Source organism: Panicum virgatum, chromosome 1N (genome assembly GCF_016808335.1).
Source record: "Panicum virgatum strain AP13 chromosome 1N, P.virgatum_v5, whole genome shotgun sequence".
Lineage (NCBI taxonomy): Eukaryota > Viridiplantae > Streptophyta > Magnoliopsida > Poales > Poaceae > Panicum > Panicum virgatum.
The window spans coordinates 19,402,508-19,429,256 of NC_053145.1; the positions used below are offsets into that span (position 1 = coordinate 19,402,508).

Genomic DNA, 26,749 nt, shown 5'->3' on the forward strand with positions numbered 1-26,749 from the left:
CATTCAAGCTGAGGGCGTGGCGGCGGCCGAGAGCCTATCTAAGACGCTGGAGGCATCCCGTGGTCGACTGGAGGCCTTCATCAGGGGAGCTGCCAGGGATGCCGTGCAGCACATCCTAAGACTGGTGAAGTCCCGTCTCCCGGAGGTGGATCTGAATCCGGTGGGGGATGGCGTCCCTGAAGACTACTCCGACGCAGACTGGGAGGCCAACCACGCCGCTGTCCTGGAGATTGCCGAGCGCATCGTGGCCGAGCTGTAGGCTACTGGTCTCCAGGAACTTCTTTTGTTTATTGTGCTGCAAGGAGAGTTGGTCAGTGTGGACTGACTTAAAACAATATTTATATAAATAATGCTTTAATTTTATGTGCTGTTAAGTTATGCCCACAGTTTGAGTTCTTTTATGAATTTGCCGAGTAGGTGGAAAGCGATCTCTGAGCCCTTTTTATAGCGCTTGAGAGCGTATCATCAATATGCGCAGTTTAGTTAGGGTGACATAGAGTGGTTGCTGAATGTACCCGGCTATGTTCAGTAAAAGCGAACCGGGCTTTTCCTGTCCGATTGATCGGACTCCGAGTGGGGGCTGGCTGTGTGGCCGAGACGCAGCCCCCGAGCATGTTGAAAATGACTCGGTAAAGAACGAGAATAATCAGAGTGTGATGTAAAAAACGCAACAAACTTTATTAAATGAGTGGATGGGTACATAGCTTTGCATTTTCTATGCTTCTACGGATGCGGTGCAGGTGCTCGATATTCCATGGGTTACCCACATCCGTGCCGTCTGGCCTCTTTAGGTGGTAGGTTCCAAGAACCACTATCCCACTGACTACAAAGGGGCCTTCCCACGGGGAGGACAGCTTGTGAGCACCGGTCATCGATTGGATAAGTCGTAGAACCAGGTCGCTGACGTTGAAGTCGTGCTCGTGGACGTTGCGATCATGATAGCGCCAGAGCTACTGCTCATATCTCGCATGTTGTATGGAGGCCGTCAGGCGGTGCTCCTCTGCCGAGTCGATGTCAGTGCATCGAGTCGCTTCGACTTCGTTTTCGTCGTAGTTCTGGATGCGCGGAGCACCAAAAGCTATGTCTGATGGCAAGACTGCTTCAGAACCGTACACCATGAAGAATGGCGAATAACCAGTAGCCCGACTTCTCTATGTGCGGAGCCCCCAAACTACTCTGGGTAGTTCTTGGAGCCACTTTGCGCCATTCTTTTCGATCGGATCGAAAATTCTAGCCTTGAGCCCCTGGAGGATCAAGCCGTTGGCCCTTTCGACTTGGCCATTGCACCTGGGGTGCGCTACGGAGGCGTAGTAGATGTCGATGCAGCTTTCTTGGCAATAGTCCCAAAATTCGGAGCCCGTGAATGAAGTACCTAGATCGGTGATGATCCAGTTAGGCACTCCGAATCGGTGCGATATCTCCTCGATGAACTCGGCTTCGTTGGTTGCTGTAGTGGCTGTCACTGGCTTGACTTCGATCCATTTTGTGAACTTGTCGATCGCCATGAATATGTAGTTGTATCCGCCGACGGCCATCTTTAGGGAATGGCCAGGAAGGCAGTATAGTATGTAGGGCCTGAGCCGGGACATGCTGCTGCTTGGAGAAGAACTGGCATCCGGGACATCGTCAGATGATGTTTCAGGCGTCGGCCAGGGCCGTGGACCATTAGAAGACTGATCGGAAGGCTATCCCCACGAGAGTGGAGGTGCCTGCGTGGTTGCCGCAGATACCCAAGTGGATATTGCTAAGGAGTCGGAATCCTTCATTGTGTGTAATGCATTTGCACAGGGTTCCTGAGGATGCCGAGTGCCTGAACAACTCGGCTCCTACGACGACGTAGTTGCTTGACCGGCGAGCAAGCTTCTCGTGCTCCTTTCCCTTCGGATAGCTTTTGTTGTTCTTGATGAAGTCGATGATTGGGGAGCGCCAGTCGGTGTCAAGAGTCAGGACTTGCTGCCCTATGGCCGGGACCAAGTCGGGCTTTGTAGGAGGTTCCTCTTCCATCTTAACCGTAGGGCTGTTGAGTGCTTGAACGAACACGCCGGGTGGTACGATGGATCGCTTGGCTCCGAGCTTGGACAGAATGTCAGCCGCCACGTTGTCGTCTCTGGGGATGTGGTGGAACTCCAGACCATAGAACTTGGCTTGGAGCTTCCTGATCTCCCAGTAGTAGGCATCCATCTTCTCCTTGGTGCACTCCCAGTCTTTGTTGACTTGCTGTATGACGACTTTGGAGTCACCATAAGCTAGCAGACGCTTGATGCCGAGTGTAACAGCGATTCGGAGACCATGGATGAGAGCTTCGTACTCGGCAGCGTTGTTGGTAGCCTTGAAAAGTAACAGGAGGACGTACTTGAGTTGTTCACCTTTGGGGGAGATGAAGAGGACTCCAGCACCGGCTCCATCACGGTTGAGGGAGCCGTCGAAGTACATGATCCAGTGTACGGATCGGGTGTCGGGTGGAGGATCTAGGATCACGGTCCACTTAGCGAAGAAGTCAGCCAACGCTTGGGACTTGATGGTGGATCGTGGCGTGAACTCAATCTTTAATGCACCGAGTTCCACCGACCATTTGACGACTCGGCCGTTGGCGTCCGTTGGCGTCCTTGTTGTGTAGGATGTCGCCGAGTGGATAGGATGAGGCCACCTTGATCTTGTGGGCTTGGAAGTAGTGCCGAAGCTTTCTTGACGTGATGAGGATGGCGTACAGCAGCTTCTGCACTTGTGGGTAACATGCCTTGGACTCGCCGAGTACTTCACTGGTGAAGTAGACCAATCGCTGTACCTTGTAGACGTGGCCCGGCTCGTCTCGCTCGACGGCCAGGACGGTGCTTACCGCGTTGGTGGTGGCAGCGATGTACAGGAGGAGGACTTCCCCATCTTCTGGTGCTGTTAGGACGGGTGGTGAGGTAAGAAAATCCTTGAGCTCCAGTAATGCTTTGGAAGCATCATCGTTCCACTCGAACTTGTCAGACTTCTGGAGAAGTTTGAAGAAGGGTAGGCCTCTGTCGCCGAGTCGGCTTATGAACCTAGTCAAGGCAGCCATGCACCCTGTGAGCTTCATCAAGTCCTTTTTGCTCCTGGGAGGCTTCATGAACCTAATGGCATTGATCTTGGTGGGGTTGGTTTCGATGCCCCGGCTACTGACTATGAAGCCAAGTAGTTTTCCGGACGGGACACCGAACACACACTTGGTTAGGTTGAGCCATTTGAATTTCCTGAGATTTTCAAATGTCTCGGAGAGATTCGTAATGAACTGATCATTACGTTTTGTCTTGACGATGACGTCATCGACATAGGCCTCGGCGTTGCGCCCGATCTGCCCCTGGAGGCATTTCTGAATGGCGTTCTGGTAGGTGGCACCGGCATTCTTGAGGTCGAACATCATGGTGTTGTAGGAGTAGGCCCCGAAGGGGGTGATGAAGGACGTCTTCTCTTGATCCGACTCCTTGAGTGCTATCTGGTGGTACCCTGAGTAACAGTCAAGAAAAGAGAGGAGAATGCACCCGGCCGTCGAGTCGATGACCTGATCGATGCGTGGTAGTGGAAAGGGGTCCTTAGGGCAGTGTTTGTTGAGGTCCGTATAGTCAACACACATCCTCCATTCACCATTTTTCTTTTTTACAAGGACTGGGTTTACCAGCCAATCTAGGTGTGCGACTTCTCTGATAAAACCGGCGGCGAGGAGCCGGGTTACTTCTACCCTAATAGCCTCCTTTTGATCCTACGCGAAGCGGCAGAGCCATTGCTTGACGGGTCTCGCCTTCATGTCCAGATCTAAGGAGTGCTCAGCCTCCTCCCTTGGGACTCCAGGCATGTCAGATGGTTTCCATGCGAAGATATCCCAATTCTCCCGGAGGAAGGAGGTGAGTGCGCCTTCCAACGCCGGGTTGAGGCTGGTCCCGATCACGGCGGTCTTGTGCGGCTCATCGTCTCGGACGATGGTCTTGGTCGCTATGGCTGGCGCGAGCTGCGACTCGGAAGTCGACTCCTTGGCGGGGATCTACTGCCGGTCCGCCGGGAGGTTCTTTGCTAACTGGGCAACAAGAACCGAGTTCCTGGATCGTTCCAGGGTGTCGGAGAGCTCGATGTTCTTAGCCTCACATGCGTAGGAGGTCTGCAGATCTCCGTAGACCGAGAGGACCCCCTTTGGAGCTGGCATCTTTAGGAGAAGATACGTGTGGTTGGGGATCGCCAGGAACTTGGTGAGGGAGGGTCTTCCCAGGATGGCGTGGTAGGAGGTCTCGAACTCGGCGACCTCGAAGTTGACGTACTCGGTGCGGTAGTTGTCGTGGGTGCCGAAAGTGACCGGCAAGGTGGCCAGGCCGATCGGAGTCTACCCGGCTCCGGGGATGATGCCGTAGAAGGCCTGGTCAGATGGGACCAGGGAGGTCATGTTGTAGCCCATGCTCTCCAACATGGTGGCAAAGATGATGTCGAGGGCGCTCCCACCATTGACGAGTACTTTGGCCAGGCAGACCTGGCTCACCACCGGGCTGACCACGAGAGGGTAGGCACCCGGCCTGGGAAGGTGGACCCAGTGGTCGTGGCGGTCGAAGGTGATCGGCGTTCAACCGGGTGTTTGAAAACCAGGTTGACTTCGTGATCATCCAGCTTGAGCTTGTGCCGGCATGATGGCTTGCTAGGGCCTCCAAATATGAAGTTGACGGTCCTGTCTTCTTCCTAGAAGTTCCCTGGGGAATCTTCCCTCTGCTCGTCGGCATCTCGCCTGGGCGAGTTAAGCCTCCATGGGTGCGCTCGGGTGGTTCTGTAACCACCCAGCTTGTCGCGGTCGTCGCAGCGGGTTTGCTTGGAGTCATCGTCCTTGATGACGCCATTGGAGAGTGCTCGGCACTCCCAGGCAGTGTGGTTTGCGACCTTATGCCAAGGACACTTACCATCTAGGAGTCGGTCCAAGTCCGCTTGGTTGAGGGTGGAGCGGAACTGGTACCTTTTGGTGACAGTGACGGTGTTCTCAGGAGCACGCTTGCGGTCCCAGGTCTTGGACGACTCGGCGCGGTCGTGTTTCTTTCCGTGGCGAGGTGGGCGATCGTCGCGTCGGCGTTCTGAGCGATTGTCCCGCTGAGGGGGACACTCGGAGTAGTATTTCTTGGTCTTGTGCTGGCAGTGGGCCCGCTCGGCTTCTTCCATGTTGGCGTGCTTGTTGACGACCGTCATCATGTTGCCCACGGTCTGGAGGTTGCTCTCAAACATCTTCCTCCATAGTTCGATGCTATGGAGGCCTTCGTGGAAGTGGTGGATAACGTCCCTGTCATCAACCTCCATAATTGTAGTACAGTTAGCGAAGTACCTCATGATGTAGTCGCGAAGGGACTCATCAGGTTTTGCTGGATGATGCTTGCCAGATCCCATCTGGTTTTGGGACCCGGGCAGGACGCCTGGTAGTACTGGATGAAGGCGCTGCAGAGATAATGCCAACTGTTGATGGAGCCAACAGGGAGCGTCTCGAGCCAGTTGAGGGCGTGGCGCCCCATCGTGACCGGGAAGTAGGCAGCCATGATGTCGTTGTCGCCGCTCGCAGCTCGGACGGCAATAGAGTAGGTGCACAGCCACGTCTTGGGGTCCGACTCGCCATCGTACTTCTCGATCCCGGTTGGCTTGAAGGTGGCAGGCCAATGGATGGCCTGGAGCCGACTGGAGAAGGCGGAGAAACCGTCGAGGTCGTTGCCGGGTTCGTAGTCACGGCGTGGTCGTCATGGAGGGTTGTCGCCCCGGCGGCCGCGGTTCCGGTGGTCGGCGTCGGGGATGCCGTGTTCCTCGTCATATTGGCGACGTCGCTCGCGCTCGGCGGCGTCGCATTGGCGGGAACGGTTGTTGATGCCCGGACACAGGTCTTGTTGGTTGAGCTGGAGACGGAGGTCATTCTGGTTGACCTCCTCTTCGTCGTCGCCGTGGGGTCATGTCGAGTGGTGACTCGACTGGGTGCGGTAGGCCGAGTTGTCCTTGCGCAACTGCTGGGCTTGCGTGGCAGCCACGTGTAGACGAGCGCGAGCCTTGACGATCTCGGTGGTCTCCTGGAGACCCTCGAGCACCTGGAACACCGCACAAGATTGGCCGACGGCGTGGTGAAGACATCTTGGCCATTGTAGTCGAGGACGAAGTCGGCATCGAGGTTTCGGGGCCGGATTGGTGAGCGCTGGTTCCTGGGGTTGCGACGGTCGGCGTTCTCCAGGTCGCGGTTGGCCCGATCAATGGCCTCGTCATTGCGCCTCATGTCGGCACAGACCTCGTTGCGGTGGAGTTGTTGCTCCTTCTCTTCTTCGGTCTCATTTTCACGAGTATTGGAGTCGGCGGAGACGACAAAGATCCGGCGATGCTCTATCGCCCAAGAGTGGTTGGGTGGGAGGGTGAACGAGGCATCTTGGAAGTCAAGTTCCGCTCCTGAAGCCAGGTCAGATCGGATCTGACCTAAGGTAGCCGGGTCGGGTAGTCGCACTCGGATCTGATCCGAGTACGTTGCAGCGGCGTTGCAAAGTCTGAAGGGGACCCGATCCGGTTCGTCGCGGTATCGGAGTGCATCCTCACCGATTCTGATGCACTCGGCGATGGATCTGCCGACTCGATCTATCTGGGAGATAAGATCGTCGGCAGATCTGGCAGGGCAACGGGTCGTCCTGGAAGGAGTAACCATCACGTAGTCCACCTCGGGTTCGGGAACTCGAGGTGTGACGGGTCTCGGGGTGGTCAGATCAGATCTGGTCCTGGTAGAAGCGCTGCCGAGTCCGCGGGGGACTCGATCAGGGTCGTCTTGGTGGTGAAGCGCGAATTCGCCGAGTCGGATGCACTCAGCGATGGATCTACCGACGTGATCTATCTGGAAGATCAGATCATCAGCAGATTCGGCAGGGCGACGGGTCACCCTAGTGTTGGCACCTACCAACGTCACCTATCGATGACGCCCGCAGACACCAATTTGGGACGGCAGTATTTCATGAACCACGAATAGATCCGCAAGCGCACGGAATACTGCTGTAGCATTTTACCCGGGAGTATACCGGGGTGTCATTTATATTTCCGCAGGAAAGGCGATGAGTGAGAGAATATATAGATCAGTTGGTGAGCTCTATCTACATTGGATATTCTCATGCATAAACAGGGGTAAGATAATAACATGGTAGGAGGTAGTGTGACACACACACAAACTACTCTCTTGGATAAAAGAATAAAGGTTACTTTAGGCCGGGAGCAAGGTAAAAGTCAGAGCTCGAGTCAGCTGTGCTAGGCTAGCTATATCTACACTTTCTCATTAGTTAGCTCGTCGGAGATTAAACTACATAACAGGGAGATCGCTATCGAAGTAACGGGAGGAGCCCGTATACCCCGGCGACTTTATGTACCTCCTACCCCCCATACCGAACGTGGACGATTACTAAAACGCACGGACAGGGCTGTCACCACTTGCCGGCTACCTCTACAAACCATAGGTATAGTTGACATCTAGCAACTCTTAGCTAATCTAGACACCATGTCTACACTAGTAAGGGATACTCTTGGGTCCCGTGCGGAGCCCCCACCCTCCGGATGGACAGACATCACACTAGAGCAATCATATGAATACTGGAGTAGTTGATAGAGTTCTAAGAACAAAAAACTAACCATCTCCAGCATAGAGCGATCATGCAATGCAAGCATTGAATAATAACGCAACCATGACAAGAAGCATATACTCGATAACTCAAAATATATTTCAAGCATATATCGGTAACCATAGTCTAATTCTATTACAAATGACCGAATATTACAAGAGAGCTAGAGGTGAACCCATACCAGACTCTCGAGCAACTCCGGCGACTCGATGACTCCTAGACTTCTCCTAAACTCCACTAAGCCTAAAGACTATGCAAGGAATGCAAGAGAGGATGTGAGAGGTGTGGTGTGTGTGTGTGTGTTCTATTCTCTACCCCCCCTTTCAATTTATAGCAGGGAGCCACCAGCCGCAGCACCCCAAACCGACATTGTGAACCAACAGGGAAGCGCCACGTGCCTTGTTTGAGGTGGTGGGGCCCACGTGCCTGGCCGGCCGACCAGGTAGGTCGGTCGGCCTGCCCGGGCCGCCAACCGCCCCCAACTTCCTGGAGTCGGCTTGTCTTGGTCTCCCCTTGTCCTAAAGTTGAGGCACGGCCTGCCCTAGCTGGGTTTACTTCAGTTCTTGGGCTTCACTTGGTCCATTTGAGCCTGAATCGGTACTCTGATATTTTCTGTAATTTTGTGTCGGGCCAAAGTGTGCTTGTAACCTGCATATTAGCTTGAAAACACAACTTGCATATTCTAAAAGGTAAAGTGTGATTTAGGAACTTTATTGGATAAGGATGCATGTAAGAAATGCAAACTCTCATGATTTTCTGATCAAGTTGACGCCTGGAAATGGTCGTTAGTGAGCGTCAACAAGATCCCCCAAGCTGTCCTTTGCTCGTCCCGAGCAAAGTAGGACAAATCAGGTTGTTGATCAGAAAATCACTTTGACTCATACCTTACCTGTCATGTCATAGTCTAAAGCAAAGAGATTCATCTATAAGCTTAAATAAGTTGGTTAGCATACCTTTGCTCAGTTATCTTACTCCCTCATGGGGCTTTTTAGCTATCTCCTTTGTCTTGGGCTGTTGAGAGTTAGAATGGTGCATAAAGTACTTACTTGTTCATAGATCCTCAATCCATCTGGAGACACTTTTTTGAAAGATTTTTGAAAACATGGCAAAGCTCCACGATAACTCTCTTGAGGCACTCATCTTGTATTTCCTTACCAGGGCAGTGTTTGCCTTTGATTTTCCCTACTACTACAAGCCTTTGTGGAGCTCAAGGTAGGATAAGAACAGAGCACACTTGTATTCTATTTATTGTAAAGTCAAAGAGAGGATCCATAGAGAAACAAGTCATGCAATCTTGATCAAAAGGTGCAAGTGTATGAATGGATGGATAGATGGATGAATATGGCTTACTCCTTGAGGTAATGGCTTTTCTCTCTCAAATCATCCCTGTCTCTCTCTCCTTTTCTTTTTTTTGAGACATGGTTACCCCCTTTTTCTCTCCTTTTTTTTGGGTAATGCTTCTTTGGCATGCCATTTTTTCTCTTCTTTTTAGGGCAACCATAATCTGACTTTATTTTATTTTAGGAATGTTCTATGAGAGAGATCACCAAGACATGGAGCATTTATAGATGTGAAGTTGATGGTGGTGCTAATTCCCAGTGAAGGAATATAACAAATGGATGGGACGTGTACGTGCTTAAGATCGAGAAAGCATGAAGAGCATCTTACTAGGGTCACCCAATTTGACAAAACTCAACAGAATATCAAGCAGCATATGTATAAGGGTTTTTCATGGAATATGACATATGGCTCTGGTAGGATATTGCATATCACTGGGGAACTTGCCCTTTTTAATTTTTTTTGAAAACAACTCCAGACTTCAAGCATCACTAGAACAAACTTGCACAAACTTATTTACCATATCTGAACTCACAACAACTTAGATTCGGATCAAGCATATGCAACCCACGGAACTTCAGGTTCATTGACAAGATATTTGTATAACCAACGAATTTAAACTTAAGAGAACTCTTATTTTCAAACTAGGCACAACAGACATGATAGAGCAAAGAAAAACGCATCCTTTCAAATTATCAAAAGGGAGTTAAAACATTCTTACCGCGCATCATGGAAAAGGGAAATAAAGCAGTAATTTTTTATCTTGTTTTTGGAAGTTTTTATTAATTTTTATTGAAAGCAAATAAAGGGATATAGTTGACTTAGAGGAGGGAACCTCCACCAAGCTAGCTCTTAGTTGAGGGTCAAAAAGAAGGACCTTTCTCCATACCTGATCAGGTTGAGGTCGTTTCGTCCATACCTGGAGAAGTAGTAGTGGTCGATGACGTCTTGTTCTTCTTGCGCCACACCTTCTTGGTCTTCTTTGGTGGCATAGGCGGCGCAGGAACAGGATCCTCGGATGTTGGATAGACGATTTCCAGATCTTCCCATACTGTATTGGTGATGAAATCAGGGATCTTCTAATCATCTTCCACTGGCTCGGTTGGTGGAGTATGAATTTCCCAATCCTCTCAAGCTGGCTTGGAAGAGGGGTGATAGTCTTGATCATCCCAACCGGGCTCTGTCCATAGCCCTTGTTTCTCACTATCCTCATGAATCAGGAATACCTCTTTCTTGTTTTGGAATTTAAATTTCATGGTCCTTCCCTTGATACAGAGGCTGATTCTTCCTCTCCTCACATCAATTCTGGCATTTGCATCCTTGAGGAATGGTCGCCCAAGTATGAGCGGAATTCCAAGATCTCCTTCCATATCAGGGACTACGAAGTCCACCAATATGTAGGTATTCATGATTTTTACCATTAACCTTTCCACAACTCCTTCTGGATATCTTATCGTGGAATCTGCCAGTTGAACACACATAGTGGTAGGGGAAATTGATGGATAGCCTAGCTTCTAGAAAGTCACCTTGGGCATGATGTTAATGCTGGCTCCAAGGTCACAAAGGGCGTGATCAAATTCATAATCAAAGATTGAGCAGCTGATCACTGGGGTTCCAGGATCTTCTCTTATTGTGGCTGCCAACTCGCCCCACGCACCTCTTCTTGGGCGTGTCAGCTTCTCTGCATAGCTGAGGGATGTCCTGCTAAGGGGCTCTTTCCACATAGCATTAATGACATTCACGCTTTCTAGAGTTGATTCGGGTCGCCCCAGAATCTTCCCTAGTTCAGCAGCAGGTGTAGCAGCAGCTAGTTGAGCCAATTGAGTTTCTAGCGTCTTATTGAAACTCAGCTGGTTCTTCATAGCAGTCTAGAATCCGTCCATCTTGGCATGGATGGTCTCTATAGATTTGTCTGTAGCGGCCAACTTCTTCTGATGGGACTCATTCATCTTCGCTTGGCCGTAGACAAGATCTCTCAAGGTAGGCTGGTTAGGACCGAAATAATTCGAATTCCCATTACCTCCTTGGTAATATTGGCGTGGTTGATTCCACCCCTAACCTCCTTGTGGACGAAACTCATTGCTGCCATTGAGGAATAGAGCTTCTTCTTGGGTTTCTGGGCAATTGTCGCCCGAATGTCCAACATTCCCGCAGACCTCGCACGTCATGCAAGTTTCCAAGGCTTGAAGTGTTTGCATCTGAGCCTTATCTTGGGAATAATCCTCAAATTTCTTGAGGAGGAGATCAATCTTCATAGCGAGCATGTCGGCCTCCTTGACGGAGTACATACCTCACCGGCGTGGTTGGAGGCGATCATCGCTCCAACCTTGGTTGGAAACCATCTTCTCGATCAATGATGTAGCTCTTTCAATGGTCAGCGAGAAGAAAGCTCCACCCGCAGCGGCATCCACATGATCACGGGATGACTGTGTCAACCCGTCGTAGAAGTTCTGTAGAATAAGCCAATTATCCATTCCATGGTGCAGACACGCCAGAATATACTCCTGAAGCCTCTCCCAAGCTTTTGGAATTGACTCATTTGATAACTGCTGGAAGTTCGAAATCCGACCACGAAGAGCATTGGTTTTGCCTATCGGGAAGAACTTCGAGAGGAACGCCTTGGCACATTTGTCCCAAGTATCCACAGCAGCCTTGTTAGCATAAAACCATTGCTTCACTCTCCCCAAGAGAGAAAATGGAAACAGACGGAGCCGGATTGCATCTTGCGATACACCCTTGATAACAAAAGTACTGCAGAGCTCTAGGAACTGCTGGAGATGAGCGCTGGCATCCTCATTGGCCCTGCCACAAAATGGGCTGGCCTGCACCATCGTAATGAGACCCATCTTGATCTCGAAATTTTCTCCTCCGGTGTTAACCACGGGTCCGGTCGGGATCTGGCCAACAGATGGAGCAGAGTAATCACGGAGTGTCTTCTGGGCCATAGCTCTAGGAGCTGATGATGATGCGATGACTAGATCAACTGCCGAGAGTGATCTCCGAGGTGATACGAGACCAGCTTGCGTCCTCCTCAAAAGTGACTCTGGATCGGAATGAAAGTTTTGCGGCAAGTCGAAACCGGTCATACACTACCCTGTTTTCATATCAACGAAGACAAGAAAACAAAGCCAAGTTAACATGTTTAGCAAGCGAATACCAATTTCGATTTTGTTCACAACTATGTCTATATATTTCACTCTGTGCCTTCCCCGGCACCGGCGCCAAAAATACTTGTTGGCGCCTACCAACGTCACCTAGCGATGACGCCCGCAGACGCCAATTTGGGACGGCAGTATTTCATAAACCACGAATAGATCCGCAAGCGCACGGAATACCGCTGTAGCATTTTACCCGGGAGTATACCAGGGTGTCATTTATATTTCCGCAGGGAAGGCGATGAGTGAGAGAATATATAGATCAGTTGGTGAGCTCTATCTAGATTGTATATTCTCATGCATAAACAGGGGTAAGATAATAACATGGTAGGAGGTAGTGTGACACACACACAAACTACTCTCTTGGATAAAAGAATAAAGGTTACTTTAGGCCGGGAGCAAGGTAAAAGTCAAAGATTGAGTCAGCTATGCTAGGCTGGCTATATCTACACTTTCTCATTAGTTAGCTCGTCAGAGATTAAACTACACAACAGGGAGATCGCTATCGAAGTAACGGGAGGAGCCCGTATACCCCGGCAACTTTATGTACCTCCTACCCCCCATACCGAACGTGGAGGATTACTAAAAGGCACGGACAGGGCTGTCACCACCTGCCAGCTACCTCTACAAACCGTGGGTATAGTTGACATCCAACAACTCTTAGCTAATCTAGACACCATGTCTACACTAGTAAGGGATACTCTAGTGTCCCGTGCGGAGCCCCCACCCTCCGGATGGACAGACATCACACTAGAGCAATCATATGAATACTGGAGCAGTTGATAGAGTTCAAAGAATAAAAGACTAACCATCTCCAGAACAGGGTGATCATGCAATGCAAGCATTGAATAATAACGCAACCATGACAAGAAGCATATACTCGATAACATATACTCGATAACTCAGAATATACTTCAAGCAGATATCGGTAACCATAGTCTAATTCTATTACAAACGACCGAATATTACAAGAGAGAGCTAGAGATGAACCCATACCAGACTCTCGATCAACTCCGGCGACTCGATGACTCCTAGACTTCTCCTAAACTTCACTAAGCCTAAAGACTATGCAACGAATGCAAGAGAGGAAGTGAGAGGTGTGGTGTGTGTGTGTGTGTGTGTGTGTGTTCTATTCTCTACCCCCCCCCCTTCTATTTATAGCAGGGAGCACCCCAAACCGACGTTGTGAGCCAACAGGGAAGCGCCACGTGCATTGGTTGAGGCGGTGGGGCCCACGGGCCTGGCCGGCCGGCCGACCAGGTAGGTCGGTCGGCCTGCCCGTGCCGCCAACCGCCCCCAACTTCCTGGAGTGGGCTTGTCTTGGTCTCCCCTTGTCCTAAAGTTGAGGCACGGCCTGCCCCAGCTGGGTTTGCTTCAGTTCTTGGGCTTCACTTGGTCCATTTGAGCCTGAATCGGTACTCTGATATTTTCTGTGATTTTGTGTCGGGCCAAAGTGTGCTCGTAACCTGCATATTAGCTTGAAAACACAACTTGCATATTCTAAAAGGTAAAGTGTGATTTAGGAACTTTATTGGATAAGGATGCGTGTAAGAAATACAAACTCTCATGATTTTCTGATCAAGTTGACGCCTGGAAATGGTCGTTAGTGAGCATCAACACCTGGCTGGCGTGGTCACCACGTCGGATTTCTCGGATTCGGAAATCCGAGAGGTGTCAAAGGCCTGGGGTGTCAGATCGGATCTAACCCCAGCAAAGGCGCTGCCTCTTGTGGTGGGAGAACCAGAAGCGGGGTTCTTGGGAACCGTGACCTCTGGGAAGCTCCCGAAGGCGAAGGAGAAGCCGACTGTTGCCTCCATCTGGGCGGTGACGCTGGCGGAGAAGACGACGCCGGTGTTGGCTGCCATTGAACTCAACGTATGAGCCCTGAACCCCCTACCTGGTGCGCCAACTGTCGGATTGTTATTCCGTCCAGTCCACTAGGGATGTACCCGGCGGTAGAGTTTCAGGATAGGGATCTCAGGACCAAGAGTTTGATGGTAACACAAAAGCGCAGGGACATAGATAGGTTCGAGCCTCGATGAGCGTAATACCCTACGTCCTGTGTTCGGGGTTGTATTAGGGTTTGAGGAATGCTGCGAAAAGGAAGAGTCTCTCTATGGGTCTTCCTATGCCTCTTTTATATAGACTAGGAGTCGTAGGGGTACAAGGAATGATATGCTCGGGTTGTTTTACATGGAAGGAGGTCGGTTAAGATCCCTAGATATCCGGGCTTCTAGCTGGAGCCTCTCATCCTGATCCACTGGGAATCCTTTCTGCGCACAGCCGAGTCCTGCATGCCGAGTAGTCGTAGCTGAGTCACCAAACAGGATAGTCACCCGGGTTCGGGGACCCCACTCGGCATGGAGGTACGTAGATCTACCTCCGTCACTTGGATCTAATTAGGCCCAACAAATTCAGCCCAAAATACTTCGGCTTCCCCATGCGCACAGATGCATTGATTCCAATCCACATCTTGCATGTGTTAATTGTTTTCTCTTCCCTTGTTGCGGCTGCATGCTCACATTAATTGTTTTCTTGCACGCGTGTGCGCAGCAGACACATTAAATCCTTAATCTATCTATATAATCTATATTGATGCACCCCATTAAGAGTCATTAACTCTCAACAGGCAAGCTATCAACGTCATATAGGAATCCACTACATCAGACGCCACGTCACCATCCACTAACACCATCTATTTATTTATGACATCGATTTTCTATGACTAATAGCATGCATGCATGCAACTTATTAGTCTTTGCGAGTAACACGCTACAAAATTTCTACATGGAAGATCAATCATTTAAGAGCCGTTCTCAACAAAATGAACATGCATGTTTTCATATATAATATTTTCATATATAATATCATTATCAAAAGAATGTTGCCATACAATCACCTTAGTATTTCTATTTTCGAATTTTAATTTAAATTTCTTTTTAAAAAATTCCGCAGCAACGCGCGGAGTATCATCTAGTTGATGCATACGTGCGTGCAGCTTACCTTGAAACTTAACGTTCTCCTTTCTTTTCTTTGTTTTTTTATTCCCTTCTTTTATCTTTTTGTTTTCCTACTACCTTTCCTTCTTTCCTCTAACATCATTTGTTTCACTTCTCCTTTAATATTTCATATTTTCCAGCTTCCTCAATTTTGTTTCTTCCACTTCTTTCTTTGATTTTCATTAATTTAACTTTGCCTTTCCCTTTTAATTTCTTCTTCCTCATGTTTCACTACCCAAAAAGTAGTCAGACGAGCCCAAATCCTATCAAATCAAACTCATCAAATAACGAGATTTGTCCTCATCATGTGAGAGTGAGATGCATGTACGGAGTACTTTTACATCCCATCCCACTAGTTTGCTTAATTTTAAGAGATCTATGCCGTCTTGACTCTTGGAATTGATAAGAGGGAAAAGTAATACATACCTAAACGATAAGAGGGAAAAGTACTCCATACCGACATGGCAGATAGAAGTAATCCATTGCTCTATCAAAGAACGACAACAATGTACACGGATTGCATGGAGTGGTTGATGACATGGAAGAACTGAGTCAATACTACCAAAATAGATAAGAGGATGCTTCAATGTATTAATTGCTCTGAAGGAGATAGGTCTAGGAGAAGCGCCCCACTGGCGTGGTAGCAGTAATAGGTTTTGCGCAAGATTGGAAACAAACCCCTGACATTGTCAACAGGGACTAGTGATTCGAGACACAACGGGGAGAGCCAAGCATGTCAGACAGATGTGACTGTCTAGACATCGAGGTCATTTATGCACCTCCTACCCTCCTAACCTCACCATCCGCATGCTATCTCTACAAACCGTTGGAAAGGACGACATTCAAACGTAAACTTTAACCCAGATACCACGTCTGCATTAAAGATTACTACTCTAGCCTTGCGCAAGGACATCCATCTCTACCAGGAGCCTTAGTTCTAGAGCACCCAATTAAGGAAGATGAAACCAAATTGTGTTAAGATAAATTACTCAACATATTATCATGAAAGGATCACACACATAACCAAGCATATGAACCAAACATACCAAAGTGAATAAAATAAACCTCTAGAACAAATTCAAGACATTATATAAAGAGAAGATACAAGACATATCAACTCTCCATGAAGACTCTAACTCCTTGAATTACAACTCCACACCTGAATTGTACCCCTAAAGCTTTACAGGTGAATATGGCCACATTTTTTTTCTCTCTACTCATTTAGGAGCCCCCCTCTCATATTTATAGAGGGGTGAAACCAGCACCTCCACGGCTGAATCTTGACATGTGGCACTTGGAACCGACCTTGGGAAGTCACTAGGAAGCTTCTCTCAAAGGGGAAGGTCAGTGGAGGCTCCCCATGGTCGGCCGATCAGTGGGGTCAGCCGACCAGTGGGCCCATCCCTGGTTATTGTCTTCATCCTGTAATCTTCCACGGAGCTTTCTACTGCATTGCCACGTGCCTAGTCTTATGTTATGTCGGTTTGACGCTCTGGTGGGCCCTCCAGTCCATGTGATGCCTGCGTGGCGACGTGATTGGACAGCGCTTTTGCTCCTTGGATCAAAGGGTGTGATTGCCCTCTATTTTCAGCCAAAAACATAAAATTCTACAAGGACATGTGGAATTCGGAGATTTATTAGCAATATGAGTGTAAGAAATGCAAGCTAATCCATTTATTTTGACAATATTGACGCTCAGAATTGGTCGATAATGAGCGTCAACAAGATCCCACAAGTTGAACATTGCTCGTCCCGAAGCAAAGCCAAACTTAAGTTGTTGATCAGGAGTGGCTGTAACATATTATTTTCTCAATATGCAAAATGTACAACCAAGTATTCTATCATAAATTGAATGAGTTGGTAATAAATTGTTCACCCATTTTACCTTAGTCTCCACGGGGCTTTCAGCAAAAGTGCCCTTTCTTCTTCCTCCCTGGGATAGGCAATAGGGGAGGGGGGCAGTGAGCGCAGCGGCCAAGGGCCGGCGGCCCAGGGGCGCGGGGGCAGCCATGGAGGGGGGAAAAAGGATGATGACGCATAGGGGATTCGATTCCCCTACCTACCAGGGGCTGGGGCGGCGTGTGGAGGTGGCACCACGGCGGCGGGCGGAGGTTGCCAATGATGTGGTGACGGCGGTGCTGTGGGCATGGGGAGAGAGCTGGCGGTCGGGGTTTGTGGGGGTGGAGATCTGCGGGGGAGGGCCTTTTATAGGCCGGCAGGGCAGGGGGCATGGCGGTGGAGATGGCCGGTGGGCTTGCTGTGCGGCGTTAATGGCGTGGGGGTCCGGCGGGGAGGGCGCCGAGCGCCGCAGTGGGGGTACGGCAAGGCATGCTGAGGGCGCCGGCGTGCGGCGTGGTGGAGGGGGGGAGGGGCCAGCGTTTAGCTTGGAGGGCAGCGCGTGCATGTGTTGTGCGAGCTCCATCGGGGCTCGATCGTGCGCTAGTAATGAGCGGGTACGGCAGCACAGAGGTGGTTGTGCAAGTGGCACAAGTGGGGTGGTAGCCGGCGGGGCAAGCTCAGCGTGCGGCACGTGCATGACAATGAGGGAGGAGAGAGGGAGGAAGGAGGAAGGAGAAGGGAAAAATAAAAAGAGGAAAAGGAAAAGGGGAAAAGGGAAAGCAAAGGAGAGGGAAAAAGAGAAAAAAAGGAGAGGGGCGTCGGCGGGATTCGCGGCGACGACTGCGGCTCAGTCGAGCACGTGCGGTGGTCGGGCCACACGCAGCGCGACATGCGGAATGAGGAAAGGGGACGGTGATGGATTTCGGTGTCAGACGGCGAAATCGCCAGGGAGAGATTTCGAGGAATTGAGACTCGAACAGAAAAAGATTTTGAAGTGATTCGAGCTCAGTGACCAAAGAGATTTTGAAATGATTTTTAGCAAGTGATTTAATTGGATAAATTTTACGGATGTTACGCACCAGGAGCTCGCCGCCGCCGCAGATCCAAGGGGGAGGTGCCCGAGGGCCTCCGCCGCCGCCAGGACTCGACGTCGTTGCCGCGCCCAAGGAAAAGGAGGATCCGGAGCCGTCGAGATGGATGCCTACAAGCTGCTCGATGAAATGCCGCAGCCAGAGTCGAGCGCGAGGAGGACGCCGACACTGTCGCTGCTCGGCACAGCACTGCCTTACCTCGCCACATTCTCGCATCGTCTCCGTGTTGCCCTTCCTCGCCCACGAGCCCACCAGTGAGCCACCCAATGCTACTATCTCCGTCCCATTCGCCCTTGTGCTGCCGACGAGCACGCCGCCGTCGATGAGCCCACTCGTAGAAATCCCTAGGCACACCCCCAACCCATTGTGTTCTCCTGCAGGGACCTCGACACGCCGTGTTTCAACCCCACTGTCTGCCATCGTTGTATCCCGCATAAGCCGCGGCCCTGGGATTCCAGGAGCCCGCGCGAGCTCGCGCTTGGCTGGGCAAGCCCGAAGACTGTCCCTTTGGCATCATCTGCACCAAGCCGAGCCAACCTGAACTCGTTGCTGAACCGCTATGCCCTCATCGTACCCTATCATGCTGCAGCCATGGTCACCATGCATGACTCGCGTCGTCGCAGCACATCACCAGGTGAGCCCTCTTGGGCATTTCATCGAACACCTTGCACACGCTCTTTTTGAGCCACCATGGTATGGCTTTGCCCTGCCTGTGATGCACCACCTTGCAGTGCTCTACCTCGCCTTAGGCCACGTCGATGCCTCATGCAAGCGCGAACCTCGACCATAACCTAGGCAGAGGACCTTGCCGTGCCCTAGCCTTGGTTGTACCCCTTACCGGGCCATACCGCCACACGGGAGCCTTGGCCTTGCCTAGGACTTGCACGCGTTTGTGTTCCGGTGATGCAAAAGGCAATGCTTTAGCCTCATCGTTGAGTCATACCGCCCTGGCCACCTTGTCGGCCATAAATCCGATCTGCCTTTAACCATCGCATTGCTGCGGAACAGGAACACCCATTCTCCACGGGCATACGCACACCAGAGCCAAGGCCTGCCTCGTCTCACCTTGTTCTAAGCCACCGGCTTTGTCGGGGCCCTAGCTTTCTAGTTGCCCGTGCACGCATCCGTGCCCTAGTGCAAGGCTATGCCTTGGCAAGGCCAAACCAGTCTTGCCACCCTTGTCCATGACCCTGCGCGGCAATCGCGTTCACCGCCGCGACGTCGCAGCATGGTATTCGCCGGCCCCTTTGGGATCTTCCATCGAGCCACACTTCTTTGCCACGGTTGTTCCACCCTCTGTGCCTCGCCGTCACCACTTGCCTTGCCTTGTGACCCTGACCGAGCTGAGCTCCTGAGCGCGAACCCCCATGGTATCCTAGACCTCAGTGTCGTTCGACCTGACCTAGCCCTCACCTTCCTATGCTTAGTGTTGGCGCTCCTTAAGTGCCCATTTTATCCCTTGTTTATCCTTGATAATGGCATGAATTCAATATCAAAATCACTAACCGTCCTAACCCCGGCCTAATTATTGGTCATTTTCACATATGCACATATATTTGGGAGGAACTTTGTTTTTGCAGGGTTTTGGCCTATTTTGGAGCATGAAATGACGAGGCCGTGATCGAGCGCTAACACGGAGAAAGACGAAGGCCAAAGCCCAAAGGGAGGACCAAAGCCCATATTGATTCGAAGCCCATTCATGCACATCCATCCTCCAAGAGAGCCCAAAGGACCAAGCCCACGAAGATGAGATCAAGATACTTCGGGATTAAGCAAAGCAAATGAAGATTTAAGGATGGATTCCCTATCCTATCCTTTCCTCGAAGATATATCCAAGATAACGACGTCAAAAGGGGTGCAATCGTGAAGGACATAAACTCTAGAAGATGCGAGGAGTCTGCACGCGAAAAATGAGACCGAGGCATGCCCGAAAGGGGGTAGGCCGGCCGGCCTAGGCCCATGGGGCCGGCCGGCCTAGCCCGTTTCGGAGGCAGTTTGGCCTCCCCTTCGACCGGTGGCTTCCTCAGCTTATAAATAGCTCGCACCTTATTCAACTCGTGGCATCCATCCACCCAGAACTCGATGAAAACCTAGGGCCAAGACCGGAGGGAGACGATGGCTGCCGCAAGTCTTCGAAGTTGTCTAGGAGATGGCTTAGGCCACCCCTAGCTACCATGGCCTCCCTGCGTGGTTGTGCCATGGTGGAGTTCATGAGCTAGTTGGAGTCGTCAATGGTATGTACTCGGTGGTGACGATCCAAACGAATCTATTATGTGAGTAATGATAATCATGTCTTCCGAATCTATTAGCGATCATGTTCTCTCTTTCGATTTCGTTCTTTTCTTTGGGTTTGCTTCATCTTAGATCTATTATCGATATAGATCGCTTAGCATGATCTTGTAGTCATGGTGGCTAGAGGTTCATAGCGGAACTACCAAAGGGGGTTCGACTTGCTTCAGGGTATTTCGTTCAAAAGGAGGGCGTCGTGACAGGCCGTCTCCACAGAGTAGGCGGAGTATCGAGGGATCGGATTGGAGATTTTGAGTTTAAAGATGCTTTTGATTGAGATGCATGATTTATTTGCTCGTTAGCTTGAACTACAACTAGATGACGATAGGCCTAGTCATGTCTTTGGTTTTGCTATGATTAAGCCTATGTTCATGGATGAGATCAACCTTTACACATCACTCATATCTGTCAAAGGTTTACCCTTTATATGCAATCAATGCTTCATGTTAGGATAGATCCGTTAGATTAGATGGAAAACCTTAGGTAGTTCTTTGTCGATCCACGGATTGATAAACCTTGGGGGAATACTCTAAGGGAAAAGCTACACGAACCGTGCTCTTGCGGTATACAAATCGGGGCGCTAAGGAGCGTCAACACTTAGCCTCTCATGGTGCCCTTGCCAGCCCTCGCCGCGCTGTCGTGCGATGTCAATGTCCTGCTAGCACACATGCAAGCACCCTTGCCCTTGAACTGCACTAGGCACGCCGCTAAGCCCCTTCGGACATTCAGCCGAGCACCTAGCGGGCACAAGTGCCCTAACACACACACCACCTGCTTACGCACTTGGCTCTGCACGAGATTTGGTCACAACACTAGATCCCACCTTGGGTCAACACCAGGGCCAGCACAAGAGAAGTAGATACGCAGGCCAGTTTCGGCAGAGAGAGAAGGGAAGAAAGAGTGTTGTCCCATGGGACCCGCTAGCTAGAGATAGCAAGAGCACTGACATCCTGGACCCAGTGCGCAGAGAGGGGAGGAGGGGGTGCGACACAGGGAAGGAGAAGCGAAATCGGGTGAAACAAAGAGGGAATGGAGAAGAGGAGATGGTTGGGCAGAGCTGCTACGAGAAGATGGCATGTTGAGCCCGAACCGCCGAGAGGCCTGTTTACATGTCTAACCCAAGCACTGCACCAGCCTACTAATGATGGGAACAAGTGGTCCCAATCTTCTATCAGGTGGCGATAATTATGGATTTGGTGGAGATGTCACACAAACAATCTGGCTTCCAATCAACACCATTCGAACGCCGCAATCGCAGCATCACTTCTCCTCTAGTTATCAACCATGTGCTGCACGATTGACCTTGCCACAAAGGCTAATACTTGCCTATGAATCGAAGACCCAAGCAAGAACAAGAAAGAACACAATCTAGAAAATTGAGGATGAATTGATTAAGCAACGGAGCTAGGGTCTCACAAATCGATCTAGCGGAAAACTGTTCATGACAGGATAACTTAATCAAAACCCAAACCCAAATGGAGTGGAAGCTACTGATTATAAAAGTTCTAGGGTTGTGCAAGACCCCCTGGACGTGCCCCTAATGGGCTCCACACAATACAAAGCCCAAAGACCAAAAGATGGTGCCGCAGCGCCTGGACAGAAACTGGATGTCAACTTCTTCAAACAATTTCCATTTATTTTGGAAGTATTATGAGCTGAAACCAGTGCCATTGGAATCGTATTGAAATCATCTTTCCATCCATACCAAGTGCGTCTAAGTCTGACTCTGTATGCAACCTGGGTGTCCGTTTTAGTGCGAGCTGTAACTGGAGTCCGAAACTGAAATGAAGTCGAATCGGTTTGGGCCTCCATCTTGATCCGGACGTCCTCGCTGGTATTCCACACCTCCAAGGCCATCTCCACACCCTTGCTGGTCCTCTCCTTCATCCATGAGTATAATTAAATCATTAGGTAGCAATCTATTCTCAAATTCACAAAAAAGGATACTTAGGAAAGAGCTCACCTGTAAATTCAATTGTCGAGCGCGTGCGTGAGTAATTGAACCTTATATAGCAAGTTGAGGAGTGTCATTTGTATCCGTAGAAGTGATGTCCTCATCAGCTAACTCACGGACCCGAGCTGGGCCATGGGTCCCACCTGTCAGTGGCACTATGTAACAGACATGTGAGCCCACTAAACCGTGGCTCCACCTCTGACATGCGGACCCCATGTTGACTATTTGACCATTGACCAGTTACTGTTGACCAAGTCAATGCTGATGTCAGCAAGGCCCACTACTAACGCCATTGGAGGACTAACCCTGTGGTGACGTCATGATGGTATCATGCTGATATCATCATGACACGTGGCATGCCCAGAGGCTTCCACGAGTCATTGCTGTGATTTCCTTTTTTCCATAGCCATTTATCGACATCAAAAAATGATTTCACCTTAGAAAATTTATAATAAATTGACAGGACCTTCGAAAAGTATGAAACCACTTTCATAACTCTTCTAAAATCATGATCTACCTGTTAGATTAGGTTTTGTTGTGAGTTGAATCTTATTTGTGCACTTTTTTCACTTTGGTCCCTATGTTTATAAGTAGATATGAATAGGTCCCTATGAGAAAGAGTTGACCAACGTCCTGGGCGACCTGAAGGCCCAGGAGGACTACCTCGACGCCCAGGAGATCCAGAAGGATGTACCGGATGACTAGAAGCACCGAAGATCCAAGAAGACTACGAGTGCTAGGTTCACGGCCATCTTTGATTTTGGAAACCCATTTGGCGTTGCATGCTTGTTAAGCTGCCGCTTTACTTAATGTTATATTGAACATGCATGGCCTACTTGATTGTCTATCCCTTGATCACCTACTCTACCATTTATGAATGGTGAGAGATGATGCCTTACTGTGTATGTGTATTTGTGGGATACTGTTATGATAGTCTTGGTGTAACACTATGGGAAAAAATAAAGAAAAGAAAAAACAAAGACTTTTTAGGAGGGGGTCGAGGCCCAACAGCCCAGTTCCTCCTCCCCCACGCTACCACTTCCCAGACCGACACCTTTTCCTCCCCCTTCTTGTTATCTTCCTCCTCCTCATCCCCCTCCCATGGCTGCTCCTCCCTAAAATCGCCCCACTGCAGCACCTAATCCTTGAGGGGAAGTAGCAAAACGGAACGAGGAGAGCGAGAGGAGCATGGAGAAGAGTATCTTCGGGGTGGATTGGCCTTCTCCTTCTCTTCCCGTTACCCTAGGGTTTGGGAAAAACCAAGGTGAGTTCGATTTTTTCCCTTCCCTACGCTGATTAGTTATCCATGATGGAGTTTGGGTTGAAGATTTAGTGGATTAGTAGGGAGGAATGATGGTGCTTACCTAGGATTTTAGATTACTGTAGCAGTGTTGGGAGAGATTTTCGGGGCACAGAGGCCAAAACTGGTTTTTGGAATGTACTACAAAATTATAGGGAACATTCAGATCTAGTAGCTCGCCAAATTTCAGGATTTTAGGCCCTGTAATTTCAGAGTTATAGTTTTTAGAAAACTGGCTGTCTTTTTTAGAAAATTGGCCGTCATTTTCTAACGAAAATCTGGATAGGGCTGGATCAAGGAGGTTTTTGAAAACCTTAAAGGAATAGTTAGACTTTTAAACCTTTAGAAGCTTTTAGTGACTTTTATAATCTTTCTACATTGGTAAAGAGCATAATTTTTGGATAAGTGGAACTCCATATATTGATTTAACATTCAGGTGTACTGTTTTGTTGGCACAGTTTTCAGTTAAGCTTTAATCCTACTTTTGGCCATCTTGTTGACCTCTAATGCAAATATAGATAATACCAAAGTTGTAGATCATGGAATTCCCTAACTTCTGGAGAAATATTAGAATTTTTGGACAAATAGATTTGGAGTTATAGAGATGTGAAGCTTGTTGTCCCGATTTTCTAGGTAGATTTAAAGTTCTATTTTCAACTGCAGTTTTGACCATCTTAACGCCATAATAAAAATAAGGTTCCTCCATAAAAATTTTAAGTATTTTTTTGTATTTTTGAAATTTGGTGACAAGAATTGTTGTTTGTGGGTTCCCTTTTGCATTGGGGTTTTGGACATAGGATCACTTTGTATTTCTTTAGCTGTGTCTTTTGGAGTTGTTTTTCTGATACATGAGTGGTTTAGCAGGTGGTGTTGCTACGAGGCATCTATGTCATGTCTACATGGTCGGTAAAGGCAAGTGAACGTAGCTGTTGCCTTGCTACAACTTTAACATTATATTTGTACTGTCTCTATTTATAAAATACAGCACACATGCTTATATGTGATAATATAACAAATTTGGACATGACTCATAATGATCAGGTGAAGTATGAAATGTTGTTGCTGATATAAATCTAGTGGTAACATGGCTTTTTACCTCAACGTGAGTGGATAGATAAATGACATGACCTATATGTAATGGATTTTGAATTTATGGTTGGAGATGAAAGTATATTTACATATTACATATACTGAGCAATTTATCCTATGACATATTTTATGGGAGTAAAATCAATGAAATCCTTGATAGTTTACTAGTGAGTGGGCTGGTTTAGTAGAGGTATGTAAACCTTGGTTTATGAAAACCTCTATGGCATTTACGCTACTTTATGTCTCCAAGTGCTATCATGTGTGGATAAATTGGAATTTTGATTAAGAGCTAGGTTCGAAGTAGTTTCTTACTATTCTTTGGTATATGTGTTCAAATATATGGATTGAATCTTTGGTTGGCTGGCTCTACTTAGAAATGTTTTTTTGTGATAGATATACTTGGGGCTTGGATTATGGAATTATTCTTTCATACATTTAAATTGATAATGGCTACATGCTATCCTATTAAGACTAAGAAGATCTATAGATATAATAATATGAATAACTGTTTGGTTGATGTTTGCAACATATGGTTATTCAGTCATGGTTGGTTGATGTTTGGAATATATGGTTATTCAAGCGTGGTTGGTTGATGTTTGAAACATATGATCATTCAATCATGGTTGGTGCTGTTTATGTTGAGGGGGTGATGTTTGCATTTCTGGTATTAACTATCATGGATTATTTTCTTCTTCCATCATGGAGTACATGGAATTTGAATTTAGAGTATATGATATTTGGCTTTAGAGATCCTGTTGCATTGCATTGCACTGCATTACATGTCATTTGGAGTTATGTCGTGATCCTATGGTTGCGATCGTACTGGTACAGCATTGTTTATTGGGCATAACGATGCAGCTTCATACCTTGTTGGGTATGAAGGCAGGAGTTCATATGCATCCATATGCATACATCATTGGTTTGGCATAGAGATGCAGCTTCATACCTTGATGGGTATGAAGGCAGGAGTTCATATGCATTGATATGCATTTTCTTTGGTTTAATGTTGGACGTGATGGATATATGTTGTTGCTTACATATGTTGTGGCCTATGGTGACACGCACTGCGATGTGTCTTATGAGAGTTTGATATGGCATATGTGTACCCTTTACATTCATTTTCTTTATTGTATGGATATTTGGATATTGGTGGATACGATTGCAATGAAAATAATTTGATAGTGATACTTCTTCATGAGATGGGCGTTTTGTATGACTTACGGGATTATGGATATATTGAATGTGTTGTTTCCTTGCATTCTTTTGAACTCTAATTGGATCACAATATTATTTCATTTTTTATTATTATATGATCAGCACATTGCTACCTTTATTTCTAGTTGCTACGGAGACCTATATGTAATGGTTGTGTTGAGGGTTACTACTATCATTGTATTTGGATCTTACATTATTCATTATTAGTAGCTCTGTATCAAAATAATATCATTTTATCCTTGCTATGCTCTTGGTACATCTGACAAATGGTGCAACTATCTTATGATACTTGCTACTTTGTCAAATGATTAATTAATTTATTGCAGTTTAAATAGCTTGTTAAAGTAGTTCACTTGCTGAGATTATTCAATCTCACCCTTGTTTATCCCTCCCTAGGTTATCCTTGAAGCTAGCATGAAGGGAAGTGGGTTAGTTGCACGCCATACACTTCTCCCGGATCTCATAATGTTTTAGTGCATAATTCTGAATTTGTTAGATCTTATAGTAACTTAAATCATATCTATACATGATGTAGAGTTATCTTGTTAGATAATCACGCTTTTCATATACATCTATATATCGTTGCTTCCGCGTCGTTCTTGTTTATAGGTTTATGCTATCGAATTTTTTTAATTTCCAGCATTTGGTAGTGTAGAGTGTAGCATCTCAGGGTTGCGTGATACCTGGGGTGTTACACTTGGTGTGAGTGGAGATCCACATATGAGAAGTTGATGGTTAGGTTTACTCAGCAGGAGCGAGCAATTTAACCCAATCGTTCGATTGGGGGCTGGGGACGTGTGTTGGGCACGCCCTACGAGTACCTATGGCGGGTACAAGTATTCTCTGCGGGAAATTGATCCTTCGGGATTTGTG

At 48.3% G+C, this 26,749-nt stretch overlaps 1 long non-coding RNA gene across 1 annotated transcript; it reads left to right on the forward strand.

Annotated features, from left to right (window-relative positions):
• The first annotated feature begins 23,308 nt into the window (after window positions 1-23,308).
• LOC120654005 lies at window positions 23,309-26,471 on the forward strand. Its single transcript, XR_005666934.1, has 2 exons — window positions 23,309-23,536; window positions 26,273-26,471. It is a non-coding gene; the product is annotated as an uncharacterized LOC120654005 (long non-coding RNA).
• The last annotated feature ends 278 nt before the right edge of the window (window positions 26,472-26,749 follow it).